We start from the raw sequence: 17,748 nt of genomic DNA, 5'->3' as shown, positions 1-17,748 counted from the left end.
GAACAGAGCGGACTCACTTGGCATCGCGGCGCGTCGGGTACTTTATTTTTTCCCGCCACACGTCGCCGCTCGGCCGCGATGCCGACCGGAAGTGGCAAGTGGGAGGGACGTCCGGTCAAGGCAAACCTAGTCGGACCAAGACGGACACGGCTTCGGCGGCAGTTTGCTCAGACCGCCAGTGCTTTCTCTAATCAGCGGCCCGGCCGAGGGCCCGGCCCTCTTCCGCCGAAAACACCACAAGGGCGCCCCGCCCCGCCCCGCCCCGCCCCGTTCGACGTCCCCCGCGGCATCGGTTTCTCCCCGAAGGGCCTGCGCCTGCAGGCGCATTCCGCACAGCGCGTTCGTCGCTCTGTCTCGCCCTGCGCCCCGTGAGTGCGAGAGAGACAGAGCCTGCTGGCGGGCGGCGGCCGAGTGCGCGCACAAAGCGCCCGGCAGGTAGGCAGTCCCGCCGACCGCGCTGCTTCACGGGACTGCCTACCCAGCCTCCGCCGCAAGGGGCAAAGGCGCCTGCCGGCAGGCAGTCCCGCCGACCGCGCTGCTTCACGGGACTGCCTACCCAGCCTCCGCCGCAAGGGGCAAAGGCGCCTGCCGGCAGGCAGTCCCGGTGAACACGCGTGCTCGACGGGACAGCCTACCCGCCGGGCGCCCCATTACCATTGCCATTACGGGCTATTCCGGGCCCCAACAGTGCGACAGAGACAAATCAATGAATCAGCCGACTGGCATTATTTTGCGACTGTAGCCGGCCCCCCGGCTCGGCGTCCAGTCCACGCGGCGCCTGCCTCGCCAAAGCCTTGCCACTGTAGTGGCGTGCCGCCGTACCGGCCGTGCCACAGCTGCTGCTCCATACTCAGACACGAAACGAAATGACACATTCGAATACCGCTTTGCGGCGCCATGCTGCCGCGCTGCCCTCGACTCGCCGCCGAGTTTGGCGCCGCGCCCCGCGTGCCGGACTCGCGCACGGCAGCGCCCCGCCCCGCCTAGAAGAACACCCAGGGCGCCGACATGTGTCGCACTGTATACAGGCAGCACGGGCTGCACCCACACCGCGCCGCGCCGGGGAGGCCGGGAAGGCCGCGCCACTCCCTGTGGCGGGAACGCATCGGAGTGGTCTTACAGTGCCAGTGCGGCGCGGCGCGGGCAGCCAGGCCGGCCGGCCATCGGCGGCCACGACAATGATGGTGATGATGACAAAGTGGCTCCGGATCACCAGCCGGGGCCGCCAAGGACGCCGTCGACGGGGTCAGGCCGGGCGCGCCGTGATGCCGCATGCATGATCCGTCAGTCATAGAGCGCTGCGCGCCAGCCCAGCCAGCCCAGCCACAGCGCCTACGGAGCTAACCTCGCGGGCGTGCCCTGGAGTCCTAGAAGGCTGTCCTCATGCAGGCCCTTAGTGCCCCCTCATCCTGCTCGAACCTTGAACCTTGAAAGTACCCTATGTCCGTGACCGGATGATAGGCTGATTCCGACTCATAGGCACACTGCAAGGGTGTGAGAGAGACAGGGCGATAGGTAGGCGCCCCGAGGGGCGTTATCACACCGGGCCGCACCCCCGCGCTGCCGCGATGTCGCCGTCACTGTTGAATCCCGCTTATCGGCCGCCAGTGCACCGCAAGTGGAGCGGGACGGGACGGGGCGACGGCGGGGATGGCTTTGGAGGGGGCGGCGAGTGGCGAGTGAGGCGAGGCGGGCGAGGCGGGCGAGGCGGGCGAGGCCCCCACCCCGGCCGCCGCGGAGTGACTCAGTGGGGCCCGGCGCGCTAGCCAGCCAGCCGACGCAGCGCACAGCCTCTGCCAGTCGGTCTAAGACCGCGCCAGCAAACGCACGCACGTACGACCTCCCCGTCGCACCGCCTGCCTCTCGGAGGCGTAACCACCCGCGCCGCGCGCCGGTCACCGAGCATGACACCCTGGTCGACGACATGGCCCCCGGCGTCGCAGTGACGGCCGAGCTCACGCGCCCCCCGAACAAGTGAAGCGACCGCCAAGGCCGCCACGGCGGGTCCCTCGCCGAGTCCTCACGAAGTGATAACGAAGTGATAACCGGCCGAGTGTGTGTTTTGTGTCAGTGAAGTGAGTGCGCTGGGTGCATGCGGTGCGCTACGCAGCCTGCGCGTCGTCAAGTGGATTAAACCGCCGCCAGCGACCAAGGTCAGTGTCAAGGGGTGTCGTCGGGGACGGTTGCGTTGAAGGCAAGGCGGCTCCTCGCTGAGTCCTCCGGGCCGGCCGGGAATTGGCGCGAAACGGCCCTCGTTTCAGCGTTGATGACTGCCTGTCTCTCTCCGCGATGGGGTGCTGGGATGGGGTGCGGGCGTCCCGCGGCGAGGCGGCGAGACGGCCACGCAACGCGGCGTGCTGCGCTGTCATCGCGCTTAAGTTCACGACACTGTCCGACGCGGTGCAAGTGTCCAAGTGTCTGTCTCTGCGACGGGCAGGACACACAGTGTACAGTCCCGCGCCGTCCGCCGCTTGTTGTGTCTGTGCCTGGCCGCCACACTGCCGCGTGCTCGGCGTGCCGCGTGTTGCCGGCCTGGCTGGCCGCCTGGCTGGCCGCTTGCCGCCTCGCAGCGCGGCAGCTGTTCGCCCGTCCGCCCCACTGGCAGACACGCAGCCGCAGGCAGCGCCGCGAGATTGTTGGAAGCAGGCCGGGCCTGGCGGCCGGGCGTATCAATGTAGCAATAAGCCAATCACGCCTAGAGTGAATCAAAGTCCCCTTTGTGACAAATGGGCCGCGCGCTCGCGCTGCTCAAGCGGGGCTGATGCTGGTGGCTCGATTGGCTGCCGCCGCGCCGCCGCAGAGCGCGCTCTGGTCGCTGCCTCCGTTCGCACCGCGGCTTGCCTCCTCTCCGGGGAATCAAGTGCTCATGCGTCTCACTGTCAAAGCCCGTCCAGGACTAAAATTAGAAGTGAGGCTGCGGTGCTGCGGCGAGCACAGCTGCCGCGGTGCACGTTTCCCAGCAAGCCTCCTGGTGGTGGTGAAGCCCGTCGTGGAGGAGCAGGAGCGCGAAGGGGGAGGGGGGGGAGGGGCGGAATGGTGTACAGCCATATTATTTGGTCCTGCGCCGTGCGCTCACAATGGTGTCTGCTCAAAGTAAACTCCGGGCTGACGACGCGGGCCGACGCGTGAGGCGTAACAAACACAATATTGTGACGGGGGTCGTTCGTGGCGCGCCGGGCGTCCTCTCGACGGTCTCCGACGAGGGGAGGAAGTGAAGGCGTGACGACATAGCCGGGCGGCCAGGCTGAGGCTAAAATAATAAAATGTTATCATAAGCCGGCCGAGCCCGCGGGGAGAGCCGGGCTGGAGGAAAGGACGGCGATAAGCGTCACCGCCGCCATGCCCGCGTCGCCATCGTCGTTCCGAACAGAACAGCTCTCGTTGCGTTTTCCGCTGAGCCAGCGTTTGCACTCCGATGCGTGTAGTACGAGGAGAGGAGCAGGGTCACGCCGATGGCGTGCAATATGCAGAGCCGTTGCAAACACCCCTTCCGGCCCTCCCTTCCGGGCAACGCGGCCAGGGCGCAGCCTCCACCTGCTCGACGGCCTGCTCGGGCTGCTCGGGCACCTGGGGCGAGGCCCATCGCCGCGCCACTAATAATTCAGCAGTGCTTGCCCAGTCCTAGGGGCGGCCCCACCGCGGCCACCCCGCCCCGTTGGGCAGGGCAGGGTGGCCGGGCAGCAGGGCGGAGCGGAGCGGAGTGCGGGTGGCGAGCGCTGGCGGCGCGGCTCAGCCTGGCCAGGCCGGAGTCAGAGCTGCTCTGCCGAGCGGCCCCCCACTCCGCCACCTCCCGGAGCCTGAATCAGCTGATCGATGCGGTACCCGGGGCGTGGCGCGGCGTGGCGCGGCGTGGCGGCGCGGGGCCGCAGGCGGGCCCGGGCCGACCTACCTCGCGCGGCGCCGCCCCGCCCCGCGGCCCGCGACCTTCAGCGGCGCGGCGCCGTACTTGCACTTGGCCGGGCAGCACCGCCCCGCCCCGCCACATCAGGAGCCCGTCAAGCGTCCGACAGGCGGCTGTCGTGTCGGACTCGTTTCGTTCTTGAATGGAATTTGGTTTGGATAGCGCCGTCTCGTTAGCCTCGTAATAGTGCCCCACGCCGCGCTGTGCGTGGCTCCGCGTGGACAGCTCCCGGGCCTCCTGGGTGGCGGAGCGTGGCGCACTGCCTTGCCTGGCCGCGGGGCGGCGGGGCGTGGCGCGCTCCTCGCGCTGGTCGAGCAGGCCCAGGGCGACGACAGGAGGCAGCGCGTCGCCGCGGGCACGCCGCGGGCGGGAGTCGAACCCACGTCCACGACGACGGATGTCCCCTGCAGGAACCGGTGGGAAAAAAAAGGGACGGCGTTTTCTCTTTTATATCGGCCAGAAGCACGCACGAGTGGACTGGCATCGTTCAACGAACGAAAGTGCGCGCCGCGTCCGCATTGCTGGAGCGCCGCACACCGCGTAGCACCGCGTAGCACTTCGCGGGTGAGTAGGCAACCCGCCCGCCTCGCCCCGACTGTTTGGCCGCGCCAGTGTGCGAGGCAGCGTGGCAGTGTGGGTGACTTGCAGGTCGGCCAGGACCTGCACTGTGCACTGCCCTCGCAGCACTATCGGCCACCCGCCCCTCCCTATCGGCCGTCCGCCCCGGCCGCCTCCACGTGAGGGGCCCTCGGGCTCACCTTGCTGGCCAGGTGCGCGATGATGTGTTGTTTCTTACAGTGGGGGTGAGGGCGAGGCGCCTGCGGCAGCCTCGGTTTGCAGTGCAGTGCAGGCGGGCATGTGTCGGGCCCGAAACGGTGTACGATCAATTGTGCTCTAGCCCGTAGTGGTAATGGTAATGCGGGGTAGGCAGACCCGCCGCACTCCGGAGCGCTGCTGTCTGGTCGTTGCAGACGGACAGACAGACAGACAGACAGACAGACAGACAGACAGACAGACAGACAGACAGACGCGGCCGTGGCGTCATCTCGGCCTTTGTCCGTCCCGCGGACTGATCCTGCTATCTGGCATCCGGTTGTATCCCCAGAATCCTCCGCCGCTATCGCTGCGGCCGCGCCATGGCCGCGCAGTGCGTCCCGGCCGCTGCATGCAGCGCGTGCTCCTGGGCGTCGCGTGACAATGTAGCGGGGCGGGGCGGGGCGGGGCGGGGCCTAAATCGTCCATCATCTCGGAGGATGCGGCGATCGCGTGCGCCGATTGCGGGATGATTCATCATCGGCCACGGAAAACGAATTTCCGCGCGAATTTCGGCATTGGTCGGACAGACGTTGACGTGTGCGTGTGAGTGTGTGTGTGTGTGGGGGGGGGGATTCGCCCGCAGGGCAACGGCAGAAACCAGACAGCACACACGATCTGATTGGTCATTCAACTGCAGAAAAAGAGAGAGAAGAGCAGGGCGAGTGCGAGAGAGAGTGAGAGGTGTGGAGAGGAAGAGAAGTTTTTGATGCTTTTAATTTGTTGCACTCGTCGTCGCTTGCCGTTGCTCTTCGCGTGTGCTCGCTGTTATAACGTTGTCTGCAGGGACTCCTTCATAAATCCCGGCGAGGACTGCAAACATGGATAATTCGTAATGACATGCACGCAGCGTGTGGACCGTCTGTCCGTCCGTCTGTCTGTCTGTCTGTCTGTCTGTCCAGCTCAAGCTGCTAAACTAGCCATTCCATTCAGCTAACCCCCCAAAAAATCTCTTATCATTCAGCCAAGCAGTAGTTAAATTACTACTAGTTTCAGCAGCCCTAAAAGGCCAAATTACGAGGACGATAAAACTAGCCATGAGTTTGGACAGTGCGTGTCCGGGGTGTGTCCGACGGGAAGCACGTGCGTCGATGACGTCACACCGACTGTCACTTGGTATGCGCCCGCTGCATGGACAAACTTATCCTCGGCGTGGCGGGGTGGGGCGGGGTGCGGCGGGGCGTGGCGCGCGGGGATGGCACACGGGGCACGAATTATGAGCGTCATGAATATTCACGCGGTGGCTCTCGCGGCTGGAGCTTGGCCGAGCCTCGCGCCGAGCTCGACGATTCGCTAGCGGTGTGCCGGACGGCCGCACGACGCGCGTCGTCTGCTCGGCGGCGCACTCCGCGAGAAGGACAAGACACCCCCTGAGTCCAACTCACGAGGGTACCAGGACTTCCCTTTGAAGCAGGATTCCATGGGTACCCTCAATGTGTCGGACTCGAGTCTCATTTTGAGGATGGCGACTCAAAACGTTGCGTTTGTCGAAAGTCGAGTCTGCCTAGGCTTCCCCCTTGGGACCCCAAAGGGGTCGCGCAGGGACTCGCCCGGGGGGTTTGGGTGGGTGCCTGGGGTCGCGCGTTTTCCCGGTGGCCACCCGAGCCGGGTGCTTAAATGCCCGGCAAACCCCGGCCTGCACTGGGAAAAGCGCGTCTTTCCCCTCTTGTCCCCTCTCGACCGGGGGGAAATCGTCCCCCTAACGGGTTGGCGGGTAGAGACCAGGGCGACGAACTGCCTTGTTCGGAACGAGCCGCCCAAAGTTGGTAAAAGGACAAACGTCCGTGTCGTATCTTCCCAACTAAGCTCCCTGGGTTTCCCGAGGCCGCAAAGTCCCACCAAGGCAATGGTATTTGGGGTTTTTTTGCCCATGGAACTGCCTTTTTGGGAAATAAAATGCCGAAAGTTTCCAAAGGCACAAATTTTTCGTGTTTTGGGCCCATTAAAGTCAAAATCGTTGGAAAACCAGGCGGTAAACTCCCCTGAAATTTGGTTTTTGGGGGTTCCCTAATAAGCCCTTGCCTTTGCTACGCAAGAGGAAGGTCCTTAGCTTGGGGTACCTTTCCGAACTGTTGGAAAAGGCCAAAACGTAAAAAATCGGTTCTGGACCCGCCCCTGCGTCTGCAGAGGCGGTAAACGACCTATAACCAATGGCTTTAGCCACCTAGCATGGGGCCCTTTTGGGACGGGGCGGCGAAAAATGTGACCTTGTTTGGGGAATAATTTCCGCCCAAGGTGATCAAACGGGCACAGACTGTTTCCCAAAATCGTTTTTTTGCGTCCGTAAGGGAAAAGCCCCAAAAAAGGCAGAGAACGACCCCAAAAAAGGCAGCGGAAGGCCGTTTTCCGTTTGGGGGGGGCAACCCCACAAAGCAGGATTTTAATCCCCCAAAAAAGTGACCTTTTTTATCAACTTTCCTACTTCCCCTCTAATCGGGAAACCCCCTAACGGTGAAAAAGGGGTTCGCCGTGGGGTCGGAATTTTCCGGGGTATCGGGAAATTTGGCTACAAAGTAACGCAAGGTGGGCCCCTGGGCCCATGCCCCTTCCCGCACGCAGCGTGACCCCCCCCTCCCTTTCGGTCGTAAAAGAGGGGCCGGGTTCGAAGCACCCCCCCTGGGAACGTCTTTTTTTTCCACTTCGGGTGACTCGTAAAGGTGCAGGAGGAGCGAAAACACTGTTGGGACAGCCTAGCCAAACTGCGTGGAGGAGTGACGTCCGTTCGGGATCTCAACAAAACATTCCCCGTTTTCCCTGTGCCACAAAGTCCCCGCCATGGTATTGCGGATTTCGCCCATGGACTGCCTTGGAAATCAACACCCTAAGACTTCCACCAAGCGATATTTTTCGTCGTTTCGTGAGAGCGATTAAAGTGGCGGAAATCCCGCGGCAACTCTCTGATTGGTTAGGGCGTGTACACCATGAAATAAAGCTCATTCCCAGCCGTGCACACGCAACAAGGAAGGTCCTTCGCTCGGACTCCTTGCACGAACTGTATGGAACGGCAGCGTAAAAAGGCCGGCTTCTGGACCCGCCCCTGCACTGCAGAGGCCCGGTGACGACACACAATATAACACGCTTTATGCACAGCGCAACAAAATGGCGCTATTGGCACGACGCGGCGAATAATGTCGACTGTGAATAATGCCGCCAGGGGCGCTGCAGTCGAGCAGCGGACTGATTCCGAGAGTCGCTCTGTCTCTCTCGCGTCTGTTGGGGACGCCCCATGAGTGCGAGAGAGACAGGACGACGAAAGGCAGCGGAAGGCGTGTCTAGTGGCGCGGCAACCACACGCAGGATTGATCCCTGCCAAAAAAGTGGGCCTCTGCCCCCTCCCCTTCCCCTCTTTCGGAACCCCGTTTCGGTGAGAGCGCCGCTTCGCCGCTGCTCGGCTTACTCCGCTTATCGGTGGAACTGGAACGTAAAGTTACGCAAGGCGGCGTGCCTATGCCGCTTCACACGCCCGTGTCATCCTCCCCCTCTTTCGGCTCGTAAAGAGGGCCGGGTTCGAATACCGCTGGGTCGTATTTTTTTTTTCCAGTTTTGAGGTGACTGGATAAGGTGTGGAGGTCGGAAACTTGGGCTCAGCCTTCGTGGAACTTTTGGAAAGGCAGTGAGCGTCACAAGTTGGTTTGTTCAGCATTTCCCGTCCCTCGTGCCACTCGTGCCGCGCGATCGTATGGCCGAAGGTCTCTGTGGTGGACGAAATGATCAATACTATGTCAGCTGGCATCACGAGTCGGTGGGGCTTCCCTTGACTTCCACTGCCAAACGCGTGCACGGCCACCGCCCTCGTCCCGACGAAACGGAAAACAGCCGCGAGAACAAGAAAACTCGTAAAAACTAGGTGAAGTTGTGCTCCGCGTTCACTTTATGGTGTCGTGGCTGTCGCCCCGGGAAATGCGGCTCGATTTATCGCGCCACCAGTCTCTCTCTCGCGCAGGGCGTTGCAGAGGGGCGCGAGAGAGACGGAGCGTCGCGCCACTGCCTGCAGCCACTGCGTCGCACGCACCGCCACCGCAACCGATATCAGCGGCCGCGCCGGGCCGGGTCAGCCAGCGAAGCCAGGGAAGCCAGCGCGCTCAGAGACAGAGCGACTTGTTCGGAACGGAACTGGGTTTGCGATTAAACTCGCGACCGGGCCGCCAAGGTTGTGCCCATTACCGCGCAGACTTATGTGGCGTTACGGTTTTCGCGCCCGCCGTGTCTGCGTCTGTCTGTCTGTCTGTCTGTCTGTCCGTCCGCCTGCCTGTCTGCGTGGCGCCGCCGGACAGGGTCACGCGCGGGAGACGTACCGACCGACGGACGGACGGTTGCAAGATTACCGTGTCAAATCGGTGCACACACACACGCACGCACACACACTCGTCTGAGTCGTGGGGATTCCGGTCGGCGGGGCGCAATTAAGCAAGCAACCCGTTGCCCCGTTCTGTTATTCGGCACCGGTGTGTGCGTGTGTGCGCGCGCGTGTGTGTGTGGCGTTGTCATCTTTACGTCGTGAACAATAATGGGCTAATTGTCGAGCTTCCTTGCTCTGTGCAGTCGCCGGCCGCCGCCACTACTGACCAACTAACGGCACCGCCCTAACGAAGTCTGTCCAATTAATAGCGCGATGGCTTTTGTTTCGTTGCTTTCGAGGCGGCGGTGCCGGGAAAACGGATGCTGGCCGTGACGTATATGGGTTTAAGGGACGCTGACTCCTTAGGGAACTCCCCTGTGTGTGTGCGTGTGTGTGTGTTGTACTGATTGGAACGCTTCTTCCGGTTAATGAAGAGGGAAACTAAACGCTGAGAAGGTGGTTACAATGACGATCCTGTGTGGCCGTAATGCGCCTTGTCTAAACCCTTTTTTCGCACCTCTGCAGTCTTGCTCGTACCATAAACGTGCAGTGAAGTTGCAAAAATCGTACACCGAGAACACATTTTCGCGCGATAGAGAGGACTTCAGAAACGGACATTGGATGAGGAGGAAGAAAGAGTAGGCTCCCGATGACGTGCCTGGGTGGGGCGGGGCTAGCCAGGCCAGCGGGACGGCGGAAGTGGCTGATTTGCAACGGGCTAGCGTGTGCTAGCGTGTCGCCGCCGCTTTTTCCTGCCCCTTCACACCTTCCCCCTCTCCCTTTCTTATCTCTCTCACTCCGTCTATCCGTGTCAACCTCTTAATCGTGTCCAACCAGATTTTATGGGCCCAATCTGTCTTCACAACTTGGCTCTTTCTGGGTGGATGTGCCACATTATGGTCAGTTGAGCCCTGAAAAATAAGTTTTTGATAGGTACCGAGGCAACCTCTCACTGAGCGTACTCAAGCGGCTCAGGAAGTTCCTCTTTCAAGTCCTCCGACCGATTTCGTTCCATTTTGGACATTTGCAGGAGTTCCGTGAGAACGAAATGCCAGGCTCGTGTCCCCTTCTTAGGTTTTAAAATTGGATGGAAAAGCCTCGGCCCGTGTTCCGGGAACGGGCGGACCCCTCGCTGCTTGCCCTTGGTCCTGCCGGGGCCTGGCCGGGGCCACTCCGACGACGACCTGGACGAGTCCCGACACACGTCAGTGATGAGCTGCGACCGGCTCGCATGCGTCTAATTGGTCGAAACGAAGCCCCTGGCCGCCCCTGGCTGGCCCACACAAACAAAGGCCCGTCCGAGAGTGCGCAGCGCGCTCGGCGTGCGCAGAGTCTTGTGCGATTTCCCTTTTGCTGCCGCTCATTGGCTGCACTGTGATTATGCAGATGTGGCGATTGCCTCCCACACGTGTCTTGCACGTGCCGAGCCACGACGAGCCACGACGAGCGAGCCAGCAGAGGACTCAATCCCGCAATCGGCGAGATCGCGAAAGCCTTTTGTCGCGAGGCGCCATCTCGACGTGTAATCGGCGCCTTGCAACGCGTCGGCTGCACGCTGCAACCCAACCCAACTTAACCTAGCATAACTTAACCTAACATAACTCAACCTAACCTAACATAACCTAACATGACCTAACATAACTTAACCTAACATAACCTAACCTAAGCTCAAGGTCCACCGGCCTTTTCGAAGCAAAACACGACTCGACATTATTTTGCTCTCTTTGGCCAATGAATTTCGCATCGAGCGACAGTTGAACCTAGCCAGAAAATGATCTGATTGTAAGCAGAGCAACAAACTAAATTCGTGCGATCAGGGGCAAGTCGATCCTCTTCTTCAGCATCACCGCGTGTTGGGGAGTGCTGCTGCCTTGAATCGCGGGTACACGTACTGGCACACACGCGCGCACACTCACCTCCAGACAGATGGGCTCCCAAGGCAGTTGGTCCCGGAATGGGAGGGGAGGGCCCCGCGGGGCTACTGACCGCCGTGCATGGGGAGCAAGTGGCAGTCTGCGAGGACAAGTCGACCACGACGCCGGCTATTACCGATACGGAGGAGACGGCGGGGAGACGAGCATTCATTCATCGCCACTGCAGAGGACGGAGAAGAAGGCCAAGAAGAAGAAGAAGATGATGCTGAGCTCAAAGACTTTTCTCAAAAAGAAGCTATTCTTTTTGTGGGCGGGCAACCCCCTCTGCAACAGGGAAGTCGAGAGGGGCGACTCAGCACGCGCGAGAAGCGCGGTGCTGGCGGTGGAGGGCGTCTTCGAGGACCCTCGTCCTCGTGCTAAGCGCGCGTTCATCCGGAAAACAGCAGACCTGCTTTATGGGCCCGAACGCTTATGTTGATTCAAGCAGGGGGTTTTCGCTTTGGGGCGAGTTCAAAAGACTTGTTCCGAATTCATGGGTCTCGAGCGCATCTAAGCCTCTGGCCAGGCCACACGGGACGACGTTGCCAAAAGGCTGAGGATTCGGTGCCGTTTGAGGGGCCCGCCCTGACCGCTGTTTGAGATGTTGATGGTGATTGGGGCTTTGGGGGGCTTTGGCCCGACCTGGCCGTCTGGTCATTCGGATTCATCCTTTTTGTCGATGTCTTTCTTATTACGGGAACGGGCCGGTCCGGCCGTCGCCGGGCCCATTATGTGGAGTTATAACACGTCGCGTGCCGCGGGGCCGCGAGGACGCTGCGCCGCTCCGTGAATGGGGCGAGGAACAGCAGACTGAGAATCGTTTTCGTCGCTCTGTCTCTCTCGCACTCATGGGGCGTCCCCTGCAGGTGCGAGAGAGACAGAGCGCCTGAACGAATCTCTGCATCAGTCTGCAGCTGCTGAGGCTGGCGGTGACCAGAGCCGTACATTGGCGGTGACTTGCAAAGTCGCTGCATTGGCTGCTCCGGGATGCGTCGCGGGGGAAGTCGATCGGTTGGGGGCGTTTTTATCTACTTAAAATTCCGTTCGGAGCGTTTGGGCCCGCTCCTTGCATGGCCAAATACGTGGAAAGAGAGAAGTTTTGACCGAACGCCGCGCCCTGGGTGCCCTGGGCGGCGTCCCAAGATTTACCTCTTATACCCTTCCTGGAAACGACGGACCGAGGCGGAGGCCCCGGGGGCAGGGGTCACGGAAAGGCGACCGCACACGCACACGAGGCGGAGTGTGAGTGTGTGAGTGCGGCGAGACCACCCCCGCCACAACGGCGACATTATGATAATGATCGCTTTTATTATCGGTTTTGAAATTCGAGTCCGAGGAAAAGGGGCTTGCTTCGGGTGTGGGTGGCGCGCGGGAGAAAGCAGCGCAGACGGCCTTGAGCCATTATTCAGTGCAAGTGCAGATGAGGTGAAAAGAGATAGAAGGCGGTGCGCGGAGGCAGATAGTGCGAGCAGAGCGAGATAGAGCGTGGGAAACCGGCGGCGTCGCTCCCACGCGCCAACAAGCGCATCAAAGCCCGTCTATGAGGCGTGCAGCAATTAGATCGCGGCGACCAGGCAGCTGTCTCTCTCGCACTCGTGCGGTGCCCCGTGAGGGTGCGAGAGAGACAGAGGTGTGAGGCGTGTGTTATTGTGACAGGTGTGGGCGTGTGCATCACTTTCCTGCCTGCCTGGCACCGCCTTGTGGGAGGCCTGCCGTTTTTTTCGCGTGGCGCGCTATGATGAAGTGGACGTTGTTGTGCTGCAGCACGTGGGTCTCGTTGTTGTCGACGTGCGATATTGTTTTTTTTTTTTCAGGTGTATTTTCGGCGCTTCGTTCCAGGGATGGATGGACGGACAGATAGATGTGTGACTGGAAAGCGTGACGCAGTGGAGGAGGAAGAGGGAGCGAGAAGGACGACGTCTCTCTCCCCCTCTTGATGTAACCGGAAGGTGGCGTTCGTGCGTTGCCGCCTGCCTGCGGATTTGCGAAGCGCAAACTGCCGCTCGCCGAAATTAACCGTCGGTCTTTATACTGCCGTCGCTCTGTCTCTCTCGCACTCGTGCGGCGCTCCCTGCGGGCGCGAGAGAGACAGAGCGACGCCGCAATGCACTGCCGCGTGACGTCACCGAGGGGATGCAGATGAGCTTGACGGGGTGCTTGACGGCGTCCTCGCCCCTCCGCGGCCTGTCCCCGGGCCGTGCCCTGTTACGCAATGGACGGCGTGAAGTATCCCTTGACCTTTCCAGTGTCCTGGCTCCGTCCCCTACACTGGGTCGTGTCGTGTCCGGGACACTGTGTCCGTCTAGAGTCACTTTGGGGCCTCTGCGCAGTCTTGCTTTGGAGTCTCTCAGCAGAGTCTGCCCTGCCTGTGCCTCTCTAGAGTCCGTTCTGAGTCCACCGCACTGGCAGCGTTGACTGGAGTACGTTCACGTCGTCGTGTAGGTTCACGCGCATCGCGCGCCGCACTCGCTACACGTACGCTGCTGCCTGCCTGCCCGCCTGCCCGCCTGCCTGCCTGCACGTGGGAGTGCGGCGGCTTTGGCTTTGCCGGCTTTGCAGTGAAGGGCCAGCAGGTGGGCGTGCCGGCCGGGCCGGGCCGGCGGGCCTGGCGGCGTGCCGCGGTGTGGTGGGGGGAGCCGCCCGGCCCGTTACAATCTGGCGAAGCGTATGGCGCGCTGGCCGGCCCGTCCCTCGCCGGGGATGTAACTCAGTGGTAGAGTGTCTGCTTCGCATGCTGAAAGTCCTGGGTTCAAATCCCAGCATCTCCACTCCCTTTTTTGCGGCTGATTGTAGTTCGGCGCCGCGTTCGGGGAGGCTCGGTCAGTGAGATCGGCTTTCCCGCCACACTGTACGGCACTTGTGCCCGGGCAAAGGCTAGGGCTGTCAAAACTCCAAGCGAGAGCCAAAGGCTGCGAAAGGCTTTGCCGCCACTGCCACACACTGTGCGGGCTGATTAGCCCGATGAGGCGCTTGGCTCTCCAAAGGCTGCCAAAGGATTGGCAACTCGGCAACCCGATCCCGGCCTGCTCGGCGTGCTCGGCCTGCGGTCGGGTTCCTCTCCTCCGCTCCGCGAAGGTCCCCGCCGTCTCGCCGTGTCTCGCCGCGTCCCGGGCGAGGTCCTTGGCGGTGCATGTACGGGACGCACACTGGACTGTTTTAGCGGCGGCGGCGTGGTGCATCTATGCGATTGCATAAGGTTGCCAGAGCTATTCCCAGCCCAGGTGCTCGCGGTTTGTAAAACAGGGAAACCATCTTTTGTCGTTCTTCGGAGGCTCGAAGGAATTTTTCTGTGTGCAAAACGAAATCGTTCGTACTTAAAGCAATTCTGTCTTTCTTGGTAGGGTTTTGTGTTTGGGACGAGGCTTACGGACGGCCCCCGATGCGGAAAATCAAAGTCCTGGCCGCTCTCTCTGCCGGTGTCGGTGCACCGCAAGCCGCGCCAGCCGCGCCCGGAGATGGCCAAGATGGCCGTGGCCGTGAAGGGCACATCGGCAGATCGCGACTAATGATTCGCGGGGAATCGATTTGCGCCCAGTGCCACTGCCGCCGCGCTGCCACGGCGCTGCCACGGCGCGGCGGGGCTGCCGTATGGGGGGTCCCTGCTCTGCACTCGCGGTCTCCCCCCCTCCCCCTTCTCTCTCTTTCTCTCTCTCTATCGTGAAGGAAACTTACCTCAGGAAAACTTCGTAGAAAATGGTTTCTAGTGCGTCGCCGGACGCGTCCTCCAGAAGACGTTCGGTAATAGTCCTGCTCCAGACCCGACTTCTGGCGCGCTGCCGCCTTATCCGTGGACAGCCGCGCTGGAGCCGACGGCCCTTTTGCGCCTTGGTCTGCCGCTCCAGCTTCCTCCTGGAGTGCCGGAGTCGGCCGGAGTCCTGGAGCGGAGCGGGAGTCCGGGTGCGGCCAAGTCGGGCCAAGTTCACGGCGATGCCCGTGCCGCCGCTATCAGCAGGTTGGCCTCGACGTCAGCGCGGTGATGCAACTTGCATCACTGGAGTCGCTGGAGGGAAGTTAATGGAGCTCCTGGAGGGCCAGCGCACCATGAGTGCGAGAGAGAGAGAGAGAGAGAGAGAGCGAGCGTTGGTGGCGTGATTCGCCGAAACCCAACAAGCCGACCTGAGTGTAGTCCTCCTCGTCCTCCCCCGCCCAACGGCGGAGCGGTGCCGTCGGTCCGTCTCTCTCGCACCCACACTGGACGCCCCGTGCGAGCGAGAGAGACACCTCCCACTCAAAATCAGCCGGCAGACGAGGACCAAAGGACCGGAGGAGGGGAACTTGGCGCCTTTTCGCGTGGCGAGCAGAGGCGGTAGCAGAGACTCGGGTTTTGTCAAGTCATTAATTTTCAATTAAAGTGCCGGGCTGCACTGGCGCGGTGCTGGGCGGTGCTGGGCGGCGCGGCGCGGGAAGTTGGCGCGCTGGCCAAGGCCAAGCCCCACCAGCGCCACGACGATCGACGGGGATCCCACGCCCCGTTATTCGCACCGAGACGCTCATTATTTGCAGAATCGTGGAGCGATTTTGCCGTCTCCTGTTTTTGTTGTTCGTTTTTGCTTGGTCGTTGCTTGGTGCGGCGCTGGGGCTCTTGGTTCCACGTCAGCGACCTGCCTCCTTGCTTCCTTCCTGGCGCCGCCTGCCTTGCCGCCCGGCGCGCTGCTGCAAGGACGGACGCCAAAGTCAGAAGCCAGAAGAGTCTTGCTTTTGTTTTTCCATTCTTTATTTTTACCCGCGCGACAGGGGCCTCGGAGTCTTCGCGTCGCGTCTTTGAAACCGCCAGAACAGCTGGTTCGCGGCGTTCAAAGGGCTGTCAGCCAGGCATAGTCTTGATGCAGCACGCGTTGGTGTGTGTGTGTGTGTCTTACCGGCATTCGGCGAAAGTAATTTATTGTCTTCTCGGGCGTCGTGGCGGCATCGTTCTTGGCCATAGCCAGGCCCAGCCAGGCCCAGCCAGGCCCGCAGGCCGCAGGGATGGGGGTTGCCGATTAGTGGCTTTTGGCCGTCGCTGCTGCATGCTGCGGGTGTGCGCGTGCACTGCTCGTAAAAGACACACGCTTGTCGTGTGTGTGTGTGTGTGTGAGTGCGCGCGGCGTGGGCGTGCGCTTTCTACAAGGCCGTCCGCGGCTTGATGCTGATCTGATTGGCTGGCCTGGGCGGTGCTGGGCGGCCTACCGCACGCCGGGCGTGCCTCGCGCCCTGCCTCGGCCTCGCCCGGAAGCGCGCGCGGTGGTGTCCGGAGGCCCGGAGCTCCCGAGCTCCCCGAGCGAGCCGCCCTGCGGAAGCTTCCGTCGGCTTTCCTGTATCGGTTTTTCTCGATCGGGTTTTCCTCTTACGAGTTTTCTCCATCCCAATCGTCTTTCCTTCGCGGGGCTTTCCTCCAGCGTCTCTCCTCCGCCGTCGCGCCGCCGCTAAAACCAAACCGAAGCAAACCAAGCCAACGCGGTGCCGGCCGGTGGTCCGCGTGGCCGTGCGCGGCACAGGAGATTGGACCGCATTATTTCCGGTGGGTGCGGTACGGTGTGCGGTACGGTCGTACGGAACCGAGTTTCCCGCAGGCCGGAGTCGCCAGCCCGGAGCCCGGAGGCGATCCCGCAGGCCCTGCAAGCCAATTTCTAAATCTCCTTCCAGTGTGGCGGACGTCAACGAAACGATCCTCCGGAATTCGGAGGCAGACCCCTGGCTGCTGGGCAACGCAGAGTCCGTGCGACGCACTGCGTGCACTGCACTGTAGGCTCTGTGTGGGCCAGGCGGCCAGGCGGCTACGCGGCACGCTACACTGTGCATACGGCAGTCGGCCATCGGGCCATCGCGTCCGCCAGTCGCACAATGCCCGTCCTTATGTCACCGCGCCACGCCGCGCCGCGCTGATACGCGTTATGGCACTCACATTTCGCGCCAAAAAACGCGTCACCGTGCCCAGCCATGCCCTCCTTGTTGGCGGCCGGGACTTCCCTCTCTCGCTGTATTGTCCGTGGAAAGTGTCGCGGCGCCGCGCCGTCAATACGACGCGGCACGGCGATGCAACGCCTGCAACGCGTGGGCGGTTACGTCACACTGTGGCCAATGATGGCCCAGTTTTTCAAATTTGTTTACAGGCGCGTGTTGTGCGATTGCCCTGGATCGGTGCATGGCTGCATGGCCTCCTGGTGGCTGCCCTTACGTGGAGGCGGGTGGCGTTAGCCCTTCCAGTAGACTCCTTCCGAACAGCGTCGCTCTGTCTCTCTCGCACTCGCCCAGCGTTCCGCAGGGGTGCGAGAGAGAGAGAGGCAGAGCGGCAAAATGCTGTGCAGTGCGCGGAATCGGCCTGGTGGCGATATGGGCCCAGTCGTGGGTGGACTCTGTTTGGGCCTTCCCTGCCGGGCCTGCCGCCCCTCGTGACTCTCCCGCTATGGAGCTCGCCATTCAAAGAGCCCTTCCCGTTGGGCGCGCTGGCAGGGCAGCGTGGCCGCCGTGCCTGCCGGACTGTCGCCGCCCGCGCCGCGTCGTGCCGCCGAGGAGGCCAAGCCCAGCCAGGCCAAGCCGAGGTTCGCTTCCGGGCGGACCAGCCCGGCGGACCGATTCCGAGAGCCGTTTTCGTCGCGCTGTCTCTCTCGCTCCCGCAGGGGCCGCCCCATGAGTGCGAGAGAGACGCAAACGCGACTCTCGCGGAGTGAGTCTGCTGCAGCCGGCAGGGCCAGCGGCGACATTTGGCCGACCGGGCCACATCCAGCTTCGTGTGGTTCTCACGGTGTACTAGTGCCCCCGGCGGGGCGCAGGGCGAATCCCTATCGACAACGAGAACGCTCCTG

The 17,748-nt window shown here is 62.1% G+C and overlaps 1 protein-coding gene and 1 non-coding gene across 2 annotated transcripts in view; both read left to right on the top strand.

Annotated features, from left to right (window-relative positions):
* Positions 1–1,761: 1,761 nt before the first annotated feature.
* LOC117643026 (GAS2-like protein pickled eggs) overlaps positions 1,762–17,748 on the top strand; it is an 81,773-nt gene continuing 65,786 nt past the window's right edge. Inside the window, exon 1 of the mRNA XM_034381664.1 lies at positions 1,762–2,153. The gene's annotated coding sequence lies outside the window, so the exon portion shown is untranslated. The remainder of the gene's footprint in view (positions 2,154–17,748) is intronic.
* Positions 13,663–13,734, top strand: Trnaa-cgc. The gene has a single exon. It is a non-coding gene; the product is annotated as a tRNA-Ala (tRNA).

Source organism: Thrips palmi, unplaced genomic scaffold (genome assembly GCF_012932325.1).
Source record: "Thrips palmi isolate BJ-2018 unplaced genomic scaffold, TpBJ-2018v1 HiC_scaffold_16, whole genome shotgun sequence".
NCBI classification, from domain to species: Eukaryota; Metazoa; Arthropoda; class Insecta; order Thysanoptera; family Thripidae; genus Thrips; species Thrips palmi.
Note: the sequence above shows the minus strand (reverse complement) of the source record. Positions and strands in the feature narration are given on the sequence as shown.